Raw genomic sequence first — 19,242 nt, 5'->3', positions numbered from 1 at the left:
AAATAACAGTAAGAATGTAGTGGCAAAATGAGAGAATGATGATGTAAAAAATGGACAATACAAAATAAGCAAATGAAACAAGAATGTCACCACAAAGCCACTACAGAAAAAAAGATTAAGGAACTGTGATGTTGATTAGGACGATTGGGATTACTGATGCATCTTTCGTGAGCAAAACTTTGGGTTACTCCCCTAAAGAACTATATGTCTATAGAATTGAGTTCGGTTACCATTAATATTTTCTATCTCCTTTTGTTTAAGGCAATGCTCTATGTCTAGAGGTTGCTGCGAATAAATAGTTTATCATTCACTCATATTATCTAATGTCTATCTAGTTAACCTAACCCTATTAGAATTAAGTTATCTTTAATAACCTGCGGTACATTCATCAATGTAGAGCTTATATAAAAGCATGAAATACCACTGAAAAGAATAACAAAATAATTCCAATGTAAATTGTAAACATTAAAAGAAATTAAAGGGTTCTGCAAAGTAATCCTGAGCCTAAGAGATTTGCTCATAGTTGGGTAAATCAAGTTCGAGTTTAATGTAGTAACCAACATCATCTTTAACAAATAAGTTTTAAATGAAATGCGATAAGAATCAAAGTAGAAAATTTGAGATGATAACTTGCGCCTATCCCGCTCTCAACACTGGCAGCTCAATGTCTTGCAGCTGCCAAGAACGATGAAGTCATTTTCTCCTTCTTCAGCCGCCTTCCTTTTTTGTCCTTCCCCTCTTTTCTGTCAAAAGCTACTCTCCCTTTTTCTATAAAAAAACTACACTTTTTCTAGTATCCCCCTTTTGGCTTTTATAAGTTTGACCTTCTAAGGTAGCTCCATCAGCCCATAATCATATCTCTATTTTTAGGTGGATTTATCTGGTACAAGTACAGTTTGGGCTAAGAATGGTACGCATTGCGTGCTGAATAGGCATCGTCTAGGTGTTGCCACAACATTTGTGTTGGCAAACTATCCAAAATTTGTCACGACAAACCTTCAATCCTTTATTCCTTTTCCTACACTTTGCACCTGCCAATCAACCACCAAACAAGTCCTCCCCATAGGTAATTAAAAGCAACATGTAATAACATTTAAGTACAATTCAAGCTCTTTAATGCAATACTCTAAAAATAGCAATGCAATATCCTAAAATGCAACTAAACTCACCTAAGTACAGGCAATTACCTAAGCCTAAGGGCATGGAATATAACTCTTTTCAAGAGTTATCATATGGCACAGACAGAGTTGAAGGAATTGAAAGTTTAATTGCAAAATTTACTGGACTGCGACTTAAACGCCTTAGTATGTCACCCTGGGGAGCTCCAGCATTGTTTGTTAAAAATAAAGATGGTTCGATGCGACTTTGTATAGATTATCAACAACTGAATAAGTTGATAATCAAGGATCGATACCCTCTACCTCATACCAATGACTTATTTGATCAACTGAAAAGAGCTTCTGTCTTTTCCAAGATCGATTTGAGATTGAGTTACTATCAGTTGAAAGTAAAAGATAGTAACGTGCCTAAAAAACATTTCATACTCGCTATGACCATTATGAATTCTTGGTAATGCCTTTCGACTTAGCAAATGCTCTGATGGCATTCATGGATCTCATGAACTATATATTCCAACCCTATTTGGGTCAATTTGTAGTAGTTTTCATCATGAAACTTTGATCTATTTGAAATCTGAAGTGGAGCACGAATAACATTTTCGAATCATTTTGTAAGTATTACAAGGTAAACAGTTATACGAGAAGCTTAGTAAGAAGTTCATGGTTTTCTTGGTTTAGTTGGTTACTATTGAAGATTTGTAAATGGGTTTTCGAAATTAGCTATGCCAACTATGAAATTTTTGCAAAAGAATATTCAGTTCGTTTGGAGCGACCAGTGCCCATAAAGTTTCGAGAAATTGAAACAGATGTTGATTAAAGCGCTAGTTCTAACCTTGCTTGAATTAGGGAAAGACTGTGGCATATAGTGATGATTTTTTAAATGGTCTGGGCTGCATTTTGTTGCAAGAAGGGAAGGTGATTGCATATGCGTCTCGCCAACTAAAAATGCATGAACGCAACTATTTGATGCATGATTTAGAGCTAGCAACTGTGATTTTTGCCCTAAAGATTTAGAGACACTATTTGTATGGTGAAAAGTGTCGTATTTACACTGATCATAAAATTCTTAAATACCTCCTAACTCAAAAAGAATTAATTTTGAGACAACATTGTTGGGTTGAACTTCTAAAAGATTACGATTGCATTATTGGTTACCACCCTGGTAAAGCTAACATTGTAGCTGACGCATTGAGTAGAAAAGTAGTAGTTGAGTTGTGGGTGATGTTCGCTCAACTTAATATTTGCAATGATGATGGTTTGTTGGCTGAATTGAAAGTTAAACCAATGTTGTTTGATCAGATTAAGGAAGCACAACCTGTTAATGTTAAATTATCGAGGAAAAAAGAAATGGTTCAAAATGGTTCGATAGAAAACTTTAGCATTGATGATTGTGATTGTCTGAGGTTTCGTAACCAAATTTGTGTTCCAGGTGTTGCTGAATTAAAAGAATTAATACTTCATGAAGCTCATGATAGCCTTTTTTCTTTGCACCCTGGCGGAACAAAAATGTATCGCGACCTATGGTCATTATATTGGTGGCCCGAAATGAAAAGGGAGATAGTTGAATTTATGGCTAAATGCCTAACTTGTTAACGGGTTAAGATGGAACATCAGGTTCCCACCGGATTGCTTCAGGCTATTTTGATTCTTGTTTACGAATGGGAGCTCATTATGATGGATTTCGTAATCGGGTTACCGTTATCTCTTATTAAGAAAAATGTTGTTTAGGTAATAGTTGATCGACTTATGAAATTGGCCCTTTTTATGGCAGACAAAATTGATTGGTCACTTTCAAAACTTACCGAAGTTTACATTGAGGAAATTGTCAGATTGCACGACGTACCTATATTGATTATCTCTAATCGAAACCCCCGGTTCACTTTGAGATTCTAGAAACAGTTGTATGAATCTCTTGGTATGAGACTCAACTTTAGCATAGCTTTTCACCCTTAGATAGATGGGCAATCAAAGCGTGTTATTCAGATTTTGGAAGCTATGCTTCAAGCCTGCGTAATTGATTTTGTATAATGTTGGGAACGTTATTTACCTTTGGCCGAATTTTTGTACAATAATAGTTTACAATCGAGCATCCAAGTGGCTCCGTATGAAGTATTATATGGTCATAGGTTTCATACACTTGTTTGCTAGTTAGAATTGTGTGAAAGAAAAGTAGTTGGACCAGAATTGATCCGAGAAATGGTGGATACAATTAAGTTCCAGGATACACTGAAAACAACTTTTGATAGATAAAAATCATATGCGGACTTGCAGCTTCGAGACATCAAGTTTATTGTAGGTGACAAAGTGTTTTTAAAGGTTTTACCGTGGAAAATGTCTTTCGGTTCAGTGGAAAAGGGAAGTTGAGTCCTTATTTTATCGAACCATATGAAACCACAGAAAGGATTAGATCAATTGCTTATCATTTGGCATTTTTGGTTAAGTTGCAGAAAATGCATGATGTTTTTCATGTTTCGATGCTCAGGAGATATCATTCAGATCCGTCTCATGTTATTTCAATGGAAGAACTTCAAATTCTTCCTGATTTTTTTTGGTTGAGTTGCAGAAAATGCATGCTTTTTTTCATACTTTGGTGCTCAAGAGATATCATTCAGATCCGTCTCATGTTATTTCAATGGAAGAAATTGAAATTCTTCCTGATCTGTCATACGAGGAGGAACTGGTTGAAATTCTATATCGCGAAGTGAAAGACTTAAAAAACAAATGTGTTCTACTCGTAAAAGTTTTGTGGTGTAGTTACAGTGTCGATGAAGCGAGTTAGGATTTGGAAGAGACGATGAGGTCACAGTATCTCCACCTCTTTTCAGGTAAATTTTGGGGACAAAATTTCTTTAAGGGGAGAATTGTAATGTCCAAAAATTAATGGTGTCAGAAAGTGTGATTTTGGAACCCTGATTCCTTATACTGGACTCATAAATATTTTTATTGAATATTTACAGAGTTATGTAATACGTGAAATAAATTTCGGTCGAGTAATTATATCGAATTAGGGCTTATTTACTGTACAAGGACTAAATCGTGTAAGTGATAAAAATGTGATTTATTATTAAATTATAAGGTAAAATATAGCTAGGGGTCTTAAAGATCAGTTATACCTTTATTCTTATTGTAGTGGACGACTAAGAGATAAATTATTTATAAATATAAGTTTTATATGTTATAATTAATGTTATTATATGTTATAAAAACATACTTTAATAAAAAAAATTATAACCTAATATTAACTACTGGGAAACAAAGCATTTCCCATTTCATTTTTCATTTTCAAAACATAAGGTTTGGGGGAGAAGACCAAATGACAAGGACTTCCAACTTTCAAGCTTGAATTTCTAATGTCGATCCAAATTCTTCGAAAAAGAAGGTAAAAGACAAGGTCATCGACGAATAGTTCGGAGTTTACGATTTGTGTTTCTATAATCTACACTAATTATAAAATTGTTGTATATTGATTTGTCCATTCATGGTAAGAATATGAGGTAAGAATTCTTGTTCACTTGGGATGATTTGAATCAAATAACGGTTATGAGGATTGAAATGAATATGTTTGATAAATGTGTGTATCTTTATTAATTATGAAAATTGAGTATGAATTGGGATAATTATGGCTATGATATATGTGAAATAAATGTTTACTTAATTGAAATAATTATGAAATTGGGACATTGGTTGGTATTGGATTATGAAATGAAAACCCTATTAACTGTTCGAGCAGAATTAGATATAGTTGGCATGCCATAATATAGGAAGAGCTCAGGGATCTATTCGACTACGAGTGCGGGTTCGCAATGTAACGCCTTCAACCTTATTCGATTAATTGGATCCAGATCATGGGCATTACAACACAATTACAAACATAAGCTTAACTTGCTTTTAACAATTACGGATTGTGACACCCCTAAAGTGACCCTAGTCGGAAAGCGGTCTCGGGACCGCTAGACTGAGTCACCAAATTATTTGAATGTGATAATTATTGCCTAAAATATGTGAATATAAATGTGTGAAAGTTTTAAGCTTCGATTTAGTTAATTGCATGTGAATTTATTTGATAGGACTTATGTGAGAAAATTTAGAAATGTGCTAGGCAAATGCAAGTGGCCTAATAGTGCATGTAATCAAAGGGGTGGACTTGCATGTCAATTTCCCCCCATTTAAGTACTAGTGGCCGGCCATGACAAGGGATGATGGGCAAAACATGTCATGAAACATGTTGTGTTAATGGAAAAATAAAATAAGAAGCATGGGCAAAACATGTCATGAAACATGTTGTGTTAATGGAAGAATAAAATAAGAAGCATGGGCAATAAACTAATAAGAAATGGAAGGAAGAAAACAAAGAGAAAAAAATGTGTTCATCATTCTCATGCATGACCAAAAAAAAAAAGAAGAGAAAAGCTCTCATGTTGTTCTTGGCCAAATAGGAGAAAGAAAAAGAAGGAAAAAGAGCTTTGAGGAAATCGGCTATGGTGGTTTGATAGACTAAGGTATGTTTGATGATGTTCCATGAGATGCATGCATGTTTTAGTAGTTAGCTTGAGTTCTAAATAGCCCATGGTTCAAATCTTTACTATGCATGGAGATGATATTCGGCCAAGGTGGATTGGTGTTGATGTCATTTGCATGCTAAAAGGTGGCCATATGACCTATCAAACTCCTTGTCATACTCGGCCATAAGCTAGCAAAATGAGACTTTAATGAGTTAAATTTGTTTGAATTAAGCTCAAGAGCAAAGGGGAACTAAATCCGATAAAGGGAAGGAAAAAGTGGTCGAATAGCCGCCGAAATCGTTCGACAACATCCGAGGTAAGTTTTAAGTGATTAAACGTTGAGTAAATTCAATCATAATAGGACATAATGAGTTGATTTAATAAGATATGATGTGGCCATGATATGTCTTAAACTCAAATGGTAAGTTCATATGTGTTTGGACTTGGAAATTTAAGAGCAAATTGTAATAATTTGCTTTGGACAGCAGCAGTAACGTGATTTTAGAAAATCACTATAAATTGTTGGTGTGGAATTATAGGCTGAATAAAATATGTAATCAAGGCTTAATTAGTCTAGTTTCTTATAAAAGAGACCTTGTGAGCAAAGAAATTTCCTATAAAGAGATATTTAAAGTTGTGTGAGACGGTGTCAGAATGACTCCGAAATCCCCTGTTCTGTTTTTATAAAATCATTATAAATTGTACAAAAATGGTTATAAGATAAAATTTATATGCTTAGACTCCTTAATGAGTCTAGTTTCAAATGAAATCAAATACAACACATTTTGAATTCTGTAAAATGAGAAATTTGATTCGTAGTGAAGAGTGGTCAGATTAGTCAAACAGTGAAACAGGGGAAACTTTAAGAAAAATCTGGTATTGATTGGCCAAACCTAAAATTCTGGAAATTTTATGGATGGAAGATATATGAGTCTATATTCAGGAAAAATTAACGGCAAGTGATTTGGAGTTTTGTAGCTCCGGTTATAAATAATTTAGTGACCATTGCTCAGGAAAACAGCTCGTAGTGAATATGTGATTTTGTTGTAAACATGGATAAAACTTGTTTTAGTTGCTCATAAGCTATTGATTAAACCCATACTTGAATTCTAAATCGTGATATTGTAAGCTTATGAGTATTCGAATATGAAATGATAGTATGGCGTAAAATTGAATTATTCATTGGAAAGTGATGGATGTAGATTCGGCCAAGACCAAGTCTGTACATGATAGTATATGTGGTATGTGAAGTATATTTGAATAAATGTGAAAGTGTATATATGTGATAAGGCCTAATGGCCAATGTGATGAATGTGAAAGTGTATATATATGTGATAAGGCCTAATGGCCGATGTGATGAATGTGAAAGTGTATATATGTGATAAGGCCTAATGGCCGATGTGATGAATGTGAAAGTGTATATATATGTGATAAGGCCTAATGGCCGATGTGATGAATGTGAAAGTGTATATATGTGATAAGGCCGAATAGCCAATGTGATGAATGTGAAAGTGTATATATATGTGATAAGGCCGAATGGCCAATGTGATGAATGTGAACATGTGTATGTGTGATAAGGCCGAATGGCCAATGTGATGAATGTGAACATGTGTATGTGTGATAAGGCCGAATGGCCAATGTGATGAATGTGAACATGCATATATGAGATAAGGCCGAATGGCCAATGTGATGAATGTGAACATGTGTATGTGTGATAAGGCCGAATGGCCAATGTGATGAATGTGAACATGCATATATGAGATAAGGCCGAATGGCCAATGTGATGAATGTGAAAGTGTATATATGTGATAAGGCCGAATGGCCAATGTGATGGATGTGGAAGTGTATAAATGTGATAAGTCCGAAGGGCAATTGTGTCAGTACTATATCCGGGTTAAAACCCCGCAGGCTTTATGCGAGAATATTATCCTGATTAATGTCCGTAGGCTTCGTGCTCGTACTATATCCGAGCTTTAAAGACCCGACGGCTAAATGCTAGGATTCAAGTAAGACTTTGATATTGAGTATCTGCATTAAGTTACCATCAAATAAGTATTATGTATTCAAGATGTTCAAGTACGTATTACTTACTCATCGGTGGAGTGATTTCGAGGTGAATTATCAGTATCAAAGAGGTAGGTAAATGTGATTAATATTATAACTCCAAATGTGAGAATGATCTAATTGGTAATGGTATGTTTGTATAATAAAGTAAGCGATGAAATATTCTTATGTATTAGTGCATATTCTGCCCAAAAGCCTTATGATCTGAGTATGGGTTGGGTTGAGCTAGATGTGCCAGTACAAGGTAAGGATTATGATTTGTAAGCTTACATATATGTGATAAGGAATATGTTGGTTCTTTATGTGCCTATGGTAATTTAGTACTTGTCATGTTGAAATACTTAAAAGTATGGATGTGATTATGAACAAGTGGAAAGGATTATTGAAAGTTGAAAATCGATGAAGAATGTGCTTTGGAAATATTTGACCATCTAGGTCATTATTATTCGAAAGTATATATGTGGCAGCCAAGTGTTGCGTTTAATGATATTATAGATCGAGATGAAGCTCTAGATTAACTTCATCGAACAGTTGAAATGAATGACCAATGATAGTGATTGAGAACACTTTGTTTTGCTTAAAACTTACTAAGCATTAAATGCTTACTCCGTTCTTTGAATCTCTGTTTTATAGATTTTGGTTCGTCAGCTATCGGACTCGGGATTATTGAAGTCGAAGTCGCCCACACTATCAAAACCCTTTTGGTACACTTTTGGTTGAACTATGAAAATGACATGTATAGGACTACCCTTTTGTTGTTGGTCATGTACCCTTCGGTTTTGTATAATTTTGGATAGCCATGCGAAAATGGCTTATATATGTTTGAGCATAATGTTATAATCATTTGGTATGGATATGGTTATTGAGAGGTGTGGATATGCTTAACAAGGATTGGCCATGGGAATGGTTAATCATTATCATAATTTGTGCTATTTATGCTAAAAGGGCTAGTTGAATCATGGAAACTATGAAATAGGTAAAGTCTACCTTAAAGGCAGATGCTGACAGCAGCAGTGATGTAGATTTGGAAAATCACTAAAAATAGTAGGAATGGAATTAAATAATGAATAAATTATTTAAATGAACCTTGATGAATCCACTTTCATATGGAAGAAACGAAACGGTCATATGAGTGGTATGTTAAGAGATAATTAGGTTTTCGTGAAACAGGGCCAGAACAGTTTCTGGATTCCCTGTTCCGAATTTGGAAATTCATTATAAATTAACCAGAGATAATTAGGAGTCATGCCATATATTTATAGATTCCTCTCTGAGTCTAGTTTCTATAGAAACAAACGGCATCAGTATTTAAGCCCTGTATAGGGAGATATCCAAATTGTAATGCATGAAGGTCAGTGTAGTCGCACCCTGTAACAGGGGAGACTTTAAATAATAAACTGTACTAATTGGCCCGACCAAAATTTCTAGAAAAAAATATGTAGATGGGCATATGAGTCTACTTTTAGGGAAAAATTACGAAACTGATTTTCGAGTTGTGAAACTCAAGATATGATTTTTAAGGTGAAAGTGACGCAGTTAGCCAACTGCCTGGAAATTTTTAAAATGGACTGAGATAGTAAGCGAATTTAGTCTGTGAACCCCTCGTGTCCGACTCCGGCAACAGTCTCGGGTACGGGGTGTTACACGGATAATGACAACTTACTTAACTACAAATTTCAAACTAAAATCCATGAGTACATACAATAAGTAAATACAAATACAATAAAAGGTAGTTAAACTACAATGATATCTAAATTAAAACCCTAATTTATTACAGGTACCCTGATTGAATTTCTAAGGAGTGTTATAGTCCTTGAACATGCCGCCAACTTTCTCTATATGAATAACAACCTAATACGCCACTCTTTAGGCGTAGCCCTAGCATCGTCCCTCCTAGCGCAAACTCATATCAATTCACCTATAACAAAAAACATATCCATATAAGTTCATAAGAACATCATGAAGAAAACATTTTTTACTTGTGTCATTTCTGCACATCCCAACTGGTAAATTATTCAGATGATCTTTAAACATTCAACTCAGTCACTGGCAAATACTCCCTCAATTTATATTCTCATATACACGTTAGAACCATACCTTGCTTAGAGTTCATTTTTTACTTATCAACATCTTTAATACGCCACTTGCCTTTTACAATCCAATCTGTCATAAGTCTTTATCTGTAAAAACCTATTTTTCAATGGTGTTAGAAATAGTGGTTTCGAGGCCACTAAATCTGACAATTAAGTTCGTAAATATTATATATAATATTTACGAGTTAATTGTAACTTTCAAAAGGTTTTTGATATAATGATTTTTGTTTTATAAGCGATTTATTAAGTTCAAGTGCTAAGACCCTAAGGTCTTCTATAAACTGAGCCGTAAATATTTTCATAAAAATTTACGGAGTGTCATTAAGGTGGTATTAAAGTTTCATTAAAAAATTTTAATGGTTCGATAGTTAATTAATTAAAAAGGACTAAATTGTAAAAGAAATAAAATTTGATCATTACTTGATTTGAGTGATTTATTGGTTTATTGAATAAAGGAAAAGAGACTTAAATTGTAATTAGACCATTGAAGAATGTAGTGGACGGTTTTGGGCAACTAAAAGCATGAAAATTTGATGTTTATTAAAGAGACAAAATGGTAATTTGTTAAATAAAATAAAACAAAATAAAACCAAAATGTTTATCATCATCTTAATGTTTTCTTCACTATTTGGGAATGCATAAAAAACTCCACGGAAGACCTTGAAGCTTCGAATTGCGTTGTGATGATGCAAGTCCGTTTTAGTCCTGTTTTCAATAATTTTTATGTTTTTGATATCGTTGAAATTAGGTCCAGGTAGCTCATACCTTCGATTTTGAAGCTGTTAAAAATTTTGAATGTTTCCCTCGATGAACCTTGTGATTTTAGATGTTAAATGATGAATTTGAGGTATTAGTTGTTATTTAAAAGTTATTTATAAGTGATTTTTGATGAATTTTTTGATTAGGGACTAAATTGTTAAAATAGTAAAAATGCATGGATTAATTGTGAAATTGTTGCATGAATGGGATGTTTTGGATACTATGAACATTCGAGTAAGCTCAATTTTGGGTAAAAATGGTTAATTTTCATGTTTTGGGCTTAGAAACTAAATTGAATAAAAGAAAAACTTTAGGTGCAATTTTGTAAAAATGTAAAAAATGACCAACTTGCATGAAATGAATTATTTTATTGTCTAAATTAATATATTGAATGAAATTATTAATTTAGATCAAGATCGGGTGGAAAATCGAGGTAAATGGAAAACTACCGAAATGCTCCTGAACTTTGGTATTTCTGCAATTTAGTCAGGTAAGTTCGTATAAACTGTATTTAGTATAGTTTTGATTAAATTTAAAATTAATATGTGATTATATCGTGAATAAATCAATATATATTAGTATGCAATTTACCGTGTTATGAAACGACGTACATCCAACAACATACAACAATTACCGAGTCCCGTTCAAACCTTAGGAATTCGTAGGATACAAACGACATGTCATTAGGGTTATAGATTTTGTTGAGGTCATGCATGTGTTGCAGACACACCACAACTCTTATGAGCTTACCGATTCGCAACTCGTGAGAGCATACCGATTCATAGCTCGTATGAACATACATGTATAGGAATTGGCGCATTACAGTTTAGCACACTATGTGTGAGTTATCTTGTGTATCCAACGATATTCTAAATGGTTAAAGGGTAATGTTCTGTTATGAGATGATATGAGTTTGATATGAACTATTACAGGTATTTACATGAAATACATAGAAATGATTTTACATGATGTATTGATACATGATATGGATGTTACATGTATATGGAAATTTGATTAATTGTTGAATTCATCCATGATTATTGATTCATATATGAATTTACATGACTAACATGATTGGTGTATATGTGCTTAGGCTTTGGCCAAGTTGTGGTTGGATTATACCACGTTAAACTTATAAGTTATGCATAGAAATGGTAAATGTCTAAATAGAAATATGATTGTGATCATGAAAGGGTGGTAAGGTTTAAATTATATAATTCCTATTGAAATGGTTTACCATGTGGTTAATTCCAAGAAGAATTATGTTTAAATGCACTAGCTTGTGGCTATGATTGAATGATATGCTTTTGTCTTGTGTGTTATGCATATAAAATGGGTGTGGAAAGGTAATGAAATAGTAAGTTCACACCTTAAGTGTAGAATGATGAAAAAGGGAATGATGAATTGAATTGATGTTATTTGAGCTAATGAGAGTAAATGCAATGGAAAGTAATGAAATGCAAATGAAAATAAGAAAAATCTGAAAGGGTTTAAAGTTATTTAAAATCCTACTATGCTAGGGATGATATGTATAAGTGATGCAATGGATTTATTCACCTTGTGAGTTGTTGAATATAGCTTCATGAATCTTGCGGTATCGGTATTGGATTATTCTTGATATGTATAAATTTCATATTTGAAATGAATTGATATGATTAAAGTTTATACAAGCTTACTAAACATTTATTGCTTACGTAGTTGTTTTCCTTTACTTTTCAAATTATCTGAAGCTTGATCGGGTTGGAAGCTAGTCGGAGATCCATCACACTATCCATCGACTCACTTGGTACTTTAGGTTGGTTTAAGTTTGGTTATAACGGCATGTATAGGTTATTTTGGCTAATGTTGGCCTACATGCTTTGTTGTGATTATAGCCATTTGTGTTGGCTTGTGTTTTGGTATATTTTGGTATGGATATATGTGGCCTTAATTTTGTTAAGGTGTGGCTTGATTGGTGGTGGAATGATGAAAGGTAAAATGATAGTTATATGTGCATTTTGTATAAGTGTTTTGGGAGCTGATTAATTAGCTGTGAATTGGTACATTGTTGTGTAAGACATATATGTCTGATTATGTTAGAAATTGATGGGCATGTTTAACATCAATTGGTATGCTTTCGTAAAGTGATCTACATGATATGTAATGATCCAATTATTGTAATACCCCCTACCCGTATTCGTCGCCGGAATAGGGTACGAGGCATTACCAGAATTTACCGATTTAATTTCCTGTTATTACGAGTTAAATACTATTTATTTACTGAAACATGTCATGACGTCCCTTAGATGGGCCTCCGAAGCCCAAAACATACATCGAGACCAAACTGGGATTGAATCGAAACCATAAGAAATTTTTCGCAAAATCCTAAAGTTTTTTTATGAAGTCAATATAACCCCTTTATAAATATCTAACCTTCCCTGCAATTTTAAACCGAGACCAATCCAAACCAACCAATCCATTTAAACATATTTTCAAGATAGATTCAAACATATCCATAAGATAACCTCATCACATACCAAAACCAGGATTTGTTAGCCATACCAGTGGCGAACTTTCCATTCATTTCACATTAACTTTTACTTTATTAGCTTATACATGCCATTGATTTCCAAAATAAAGTTTCTTTATATACCGAAATCTTGAGATTGATAGTGTGATACGTCTCCGACCGAATCTGGCCTCCGAGCTCTTAACACTACAAAATAGGGGAAAATGAAACAGGGTAAGCACTTTGAGCTTAGTAAGCTCATGTAACAAGAATTATACTTACCTAATATTTTCAATACAGTGCAATAAACATTCATACATCCATTCAATGCATTATTCCACTAACTGTGACAACCCAAATTAGACCCTGGTCGGAATGTGGTTTCGAGACCACATTACCGAGCCAAAAATTTATTTTCGTGTTTTAATTGCATAAATTGTTGTGTGACAGTGAATATATGAGAAATTAAATGCTTAATATTAGCATTAGGATTGTGAATTCATTCAAAAAGGACCTAGTTGACGAAGTTAGGAAAGATGATAGATGAATTATAAGGATTAATTAATAATAGGTTGAGGAAGCATGGCTTTGCATGTCAATTTGCCCATAAAATTCATGGTGGCCAGCCAAGGAGTGATAATGCTCCACTCATTCTAATTTAATATGTTTCTTTGGTGAACAAATGATGGGGATAATAATAGAAAAGGGAACAAAAAAAAATGGGTGTCATACTTGCCATCTCCTAGCCGAAAAACCAAGAAAAAGAAGGGGAGAAAAGAACTTGGAAGGAATTCGGCCATTGCTTGTGCCTAGGGAGAGTGTTTGATGTTGTGGCATGAAAAATGAGGGAGTTTGAATGCTTAATAAGGAGGGAAGAAGGAGTGTTCATATTTTCTTTCTTTTGCAATTGTTCTAACTAGAGGAAGAAGAGGAAGCAAGATTCGGCCAAGGTGGTCCTTTAGACCAAGGTATGTTCAATGATATTTTTGGAAGCTTACCCTACCTTTGGGGTGATGAGTCTAGATTCTATCTATTCCATGGTTGGATTTGGGGTTGTTGGAGAGTTAGGATTCGGCTAAGGAGTTTAAAAATAAAAGCTAGTTGATACCTTGATGCTATTAGCATGCTAGTTATATGGTTGTGTTAAGTTGCTTGTTATGTTAGCATGAAAGTTGAAAATTGTTAAGCTATTTTGTTGGAGGTGCCGAACTTAGGACTAGGAAGAGAATGAGTATTCGGCTAACATAGTGGAAAGGTGGTGTTGCCGATTGCTAGATTTAGACTAGGGGAGTGGCTGTAATGGGCATTAAGATGTGGGACTTAAGAAATGTAGTTATATGTGGACTTACATGATGTTACAAATAGATGTGGAAATATGCTAGATTAGGAAAACTCGATTAAGTGTTCATGAGATGAAATTAGGTGTTTAAATGATGTTATAGTTGACATTGTACATGTATACATGCATTTCGGCCATGGTCTTTGCTTGAGTTTGAGATTTGTAATGTGATTTTCCTAAATTGTCTATGAATTTTTGGTTGTTGATTCCATGGTAATGGTATATTGAATCCATGAAAATTTAGTAAGGTTGCATTCGGCAACTTGCTTGGAATTAAAAATTGATGTCTAAGCTTAGGTGATTTCGATGATGATATATATATATATTCATAAGTATATTTAGTTGATTCGGCTTTGGTAGTTGCATGAGGCTATTGGCCGAATATACTAACATACATATACATGTGAAATTGGATTGTAAATATTTAGCAAGGTGGTTAAACTAGTTAAATTATTGATTTAGCTCAAGGAGTTAAAGGAGGTGAATCGAGCAAAGGCAAAGAAAATGTTATCGAGTAGCCGAGTTGGAACCGTCTTACCCAACACGAGGTAAGTCATTAAGCATGTAGTTGGTATTATTTCAATGGTCATAACGTTATGGATTGATGCTGAATGGAATGAATAAATATACATATATATATATATGCGTGTACGTATGTGATGATGAAATTGTTGAATGAAAGAAAAGAGGTAAGATGTATTGAGTTGTTGATCTCGGCACTAAACGTGCGGGATAACCATTTATGACCATGAGATTGGCGCTAAGTGCGCGGGATTAAATTGTACAGCACTAAGTGTGCGATTCGACTATGTTGCACTAAGTGTGCGAAATGAATATGATGCACTAAGTGTGCGAATTGACCATGCGGCACTAAGTGTGCGAGGTTGACTATGTAGCACTAAGTGTGCGATTTGATTACGTAGCACTAAGTGTGCGAGTTGATTATATAGCACTGAGTGTGCGGGCTCAAAATACATTCGTGAATCATTATGGACACTATGTGTGCGACACTATTGAGTCGATCGCGGACAGCGGATCGGGTAAGTGTCTTGAGTACATGGCTAATATGTGCTATGCTTATACTTGGTGTTGAGCTCGGTAAGTTGAACCTATGTGACAAATATACTTGAAGTCACGTACATAAAAATTATCATAGAATGGGTGAAAGGCCGTTTAGTTGTATGTTTGTAACGAAAATAAAATGATTTATGAAAATGCCTCGAATATCCTATTGATGAGTATGTGGATTGTGAATGCATAAATTGGTATGAAATTGAATCGATAGGTTGGAGGAACTATGGTATGGTTCGGTATGGATGGAGTAAATTGTCTCATTCCATTTTGTTTCCTCTTGTGATAATGTTATTGATGTATAGTAGTGCATTGCTTATGACTTACTGAGTTATAAACTCACCCGGTGTTTCCTTGTCACCCATTATAGGTTGCTTGGACTCATCTATTTTTGCGGGGTCGGGCCGTCATCGAAGTCATCACACCGGATAGCAAGTTTTGGTATTTTCTTCTTAGTTGGCTTAGAAGAACATTTTGGCATGTATAAGCTATTACGTTGTGTTTGAATTTTGGCATGTAAACTTTAAGCCATGCGAAAATGGCACGAATGTTCGATTGAGTTGGATCAAGGGTAGGCATGAAATGGACCTAGTTACTTTCGTAACAGATGCTGGCAGCAGCAGTGTCATGAGATTGAAAAATCACTAAAAATAGTAGGAGTGGAATTAATTGATGAATAAATTATGTAATCGAAGCTCGATGAGTCTGCTTTCATGAGGAAGTAACGAAAAGATCATATGGGCAGTATATTAAGAGATAATCAGATTTTTGTGGGACAGGGCCAGAACGGTTTCTGGATTCCCTGCTCCGAATTTGGAATTTCATTAAAAATTAACCAGAGATAATTAGGGGTCGTACCATATATGTACAGATTCCTCTCTGAGTCTAGTTTTCATAGAAACAAACGGCATCAGTATTGGAGCCCCGTGCAGGGAGATATCCAAGTCGTAATGGGCAAAGGTCAGTGTAGTCGACCCCTGCAACTTGGGAGACTTTGACTAATAAACTGTACTAATTGGCCCGACCAAAAATTCTAGAAAAAAATACATAGATGGGCACATGAGTCTAGTTTCGGGGAAAAATTACGAAACTGATTTTCGAGTTACGAAACTCAAGATATGATTTTTAAAACGACTAGTACACAGATTGGGCAGTGTCTGGAAAATAAATTTTGTAAGGGGTTAAAGCCAGTTAACACCTCGTGTTCGACTCCGGTGTCGGTTTCGGGTTCGGGGTGTTACACTAACATTCACAAACTCAACATTCAAGTTAGTCTAATAATTTCCATGTATCAATAATATATACAATGATTGATGAACTCATCAATACCATGATTTCCATTCCCTTGTTATTTTTCCATATTTATCCTGTTGAATTTCTCAGAATTTTGATGGATTTTCAGGGTTACACTTTAGTGTACAAATCCGGGTCAGTCAATTCAAATTCATGTGCACACATTTCCATTTCAGAGAGTACACTCCCGCGAACCTCATCCTTACAGCGGGATTACTAGTCCAGGCTAAATCCCCCGCAATGACAATTACTCTAATGAGCTTGGATCTGAATTACCAGTCCAACCTAAATTCAGACCCTAATTCGGATTACCCATTCGGGCTAAATCCATTTTCCACATATTCTTCGGGAGGGCTATATCAGGATAGGATCACCTATCCGAGCTAGATCCTTTTTACCGTCAATTCCTTTTCAGAAATCCATCGAATTTTCCTTTCATTCAACCGGGATTTATTTTCCCTTTTCATCAAGAATATCAATACTTCATCAATTATCATACAATAAACATCCAAATCAAATTCACATAAATAAAAATATATTTCAAGCATTTAAGAATATAATTCAAGTTACACGAACTTACCTCGATACTTGTTCTTATAGAAAAATATACTAATCTTGAACTTTTTCTTTTCCTCAATCTAGCTTCATATTTGAATTTTCTAGATTTAAATAAATAAATTTAATCATTAATTTAATACATTTCATGTTCATATGTAACATTCTCTATAACTCCATTATTATTTATAGTTCATTCAGAGGTGTCTCCTTAAGTCATAGTCACTAAATTATTTATATGTTAAGCTATGGAACTCTAAATTAAGATCCGCTTGATTTTTCCGAAACCAGGCTCACATGTCTTCTTACCATAAAATTTTTAGAATTTATGGTTTAGCCAATAAGTACAGTTAATTCTTTAAAGTCATCCCTGTTCTGCTATCTGACATTTTTGACCCTTCTTCACCAAAAAAATATTTTCTCCTAGTACAGGATTTGGATGATGTTCGCATTTATTTCTCTTGAAAATAGACTCATTAATAATTTTAAACATATAAATTTAAGCCCCTAATTATTTTTCTCTAATTTTTGATGAATTTTCAAAATCAAAACAGGGGAACCCGAATTCATTCTGACCTTTACTCACAAAATTTATTATATCTCATGATTTACAATTCTATTGATTACATTGTTTCTTCTGTGAGAAACTAGACTCAATAAGGTTTAGTTCCATATTTTTTTTCATCCTCTAATTTGATTTCCATAATTTTTGGTGATTTTTCAAAGTTAGCCTACTACTACTGTCCAAAACTATTTTAGTGCAAGATGTTAATTACCATTTTCCCCCTAAGCTTTCAATAAATGATAATTTCGTCCCTGCTCAATTAATCTCTCAATTGAGCTGATTTTTCTCAATTAACACTTTATTCTATCACTTTAAACTACTTTATACCCTTTGGAAATTATAATTTTAGCAGTAGACTTTAAGTCTAAGATTTTTCACAATTAGGTCCTACAAATCAATTTTTATTGAAATTACCTAATAAAATCATCTCATAAACAAATTAAAGATTTAATTTTATGCTATTTCATCATAAACTTACAACACTCAACCATGGTGACTTTCAATTTCATCCATGAAATCAAAAACTAATGAATTTAGTAATAGGACCTAGTTGTAAAAGTCTTAGAAACACAAAATTAAAAGAAAAAGGCAAGGATTAACTCACTTGGTGCAAAAATTATAAAATACCAGCTTGAAAAATCCCTTAGGACATTTTTGGTAGATGATAATGAAGAAAATATGAAGAGAATTCTAGTTATTCTTATTTGGTCCCATTTTTATTTTAGAAAATTTTGTTATTTTCCCATTTTGCCCTTATTTCACCAATTCTCCTGATTTTTCTCAACTTATGCAGCCCAAAATATCTTCTTTTGGGCTTATTTGCAATTTATGTCCCTCCTCATTTAACAATTGAGCTATTTAATCATTCTAGTAACTTTTACACCCTTTTCAATTTAGTCCTTTTCACTTAATTAACTACCCAAACGTAAAATTTTCTAACAAAATTTTAATACCATATTACTAACACTTCATAAATATTTATAAAAATATTTTCAACTTAGTTTTACGAGATCAAGGTCTTGATACCTTGTTTTTACCCAATTTTCTTCAATAATTTCTTTTTCTTTTTTTTAACTAACCACTAAATTGGTAAAAAAAATTTCTATCGATATTTTCATACAATTTTCCTATCATATCAATATTCATGCAAAAATATTAAAATAAATTTATCTTTAAATCAGATTTGTAGTTACAAAACCACTGTTCCGATAACCTTGAATTTAGACTATTACAACTCTCCCCGTTAAGGATTTTCATCCTTTAAAATCTTACTAGTAAAGAGGTTTGGGTATTGTTTCTTCATTGCCTCCTTCGGTTTCCATGTCGCTTCCTTAATCCCTTGCTTTTACCATAATAATTTTACCAAATTTATCTTTTTATTTCTAAGCTCATTTG

Source organism: Gossypium hirsutum, chromosome D09 (genome assembly GCF_007990345.1).
Source record: "Gossypium hirsutum isolate 1008001.06 chromosome D09, Gossypium_hirsutum_v2.1, whole genome shotgun sequence".
NCBI classification, from domain to species: Eukaryota; Viridiplantae; Streptophyta; class Magnoliopsida; order Malvales; family Malvaceae; genus Gossypium; species Gossypium hirsutum.
The sequence above is the reverse complement of the archived record's forward strand: the minus strand, read 5'-3'. Positions refer to the sequence as shown.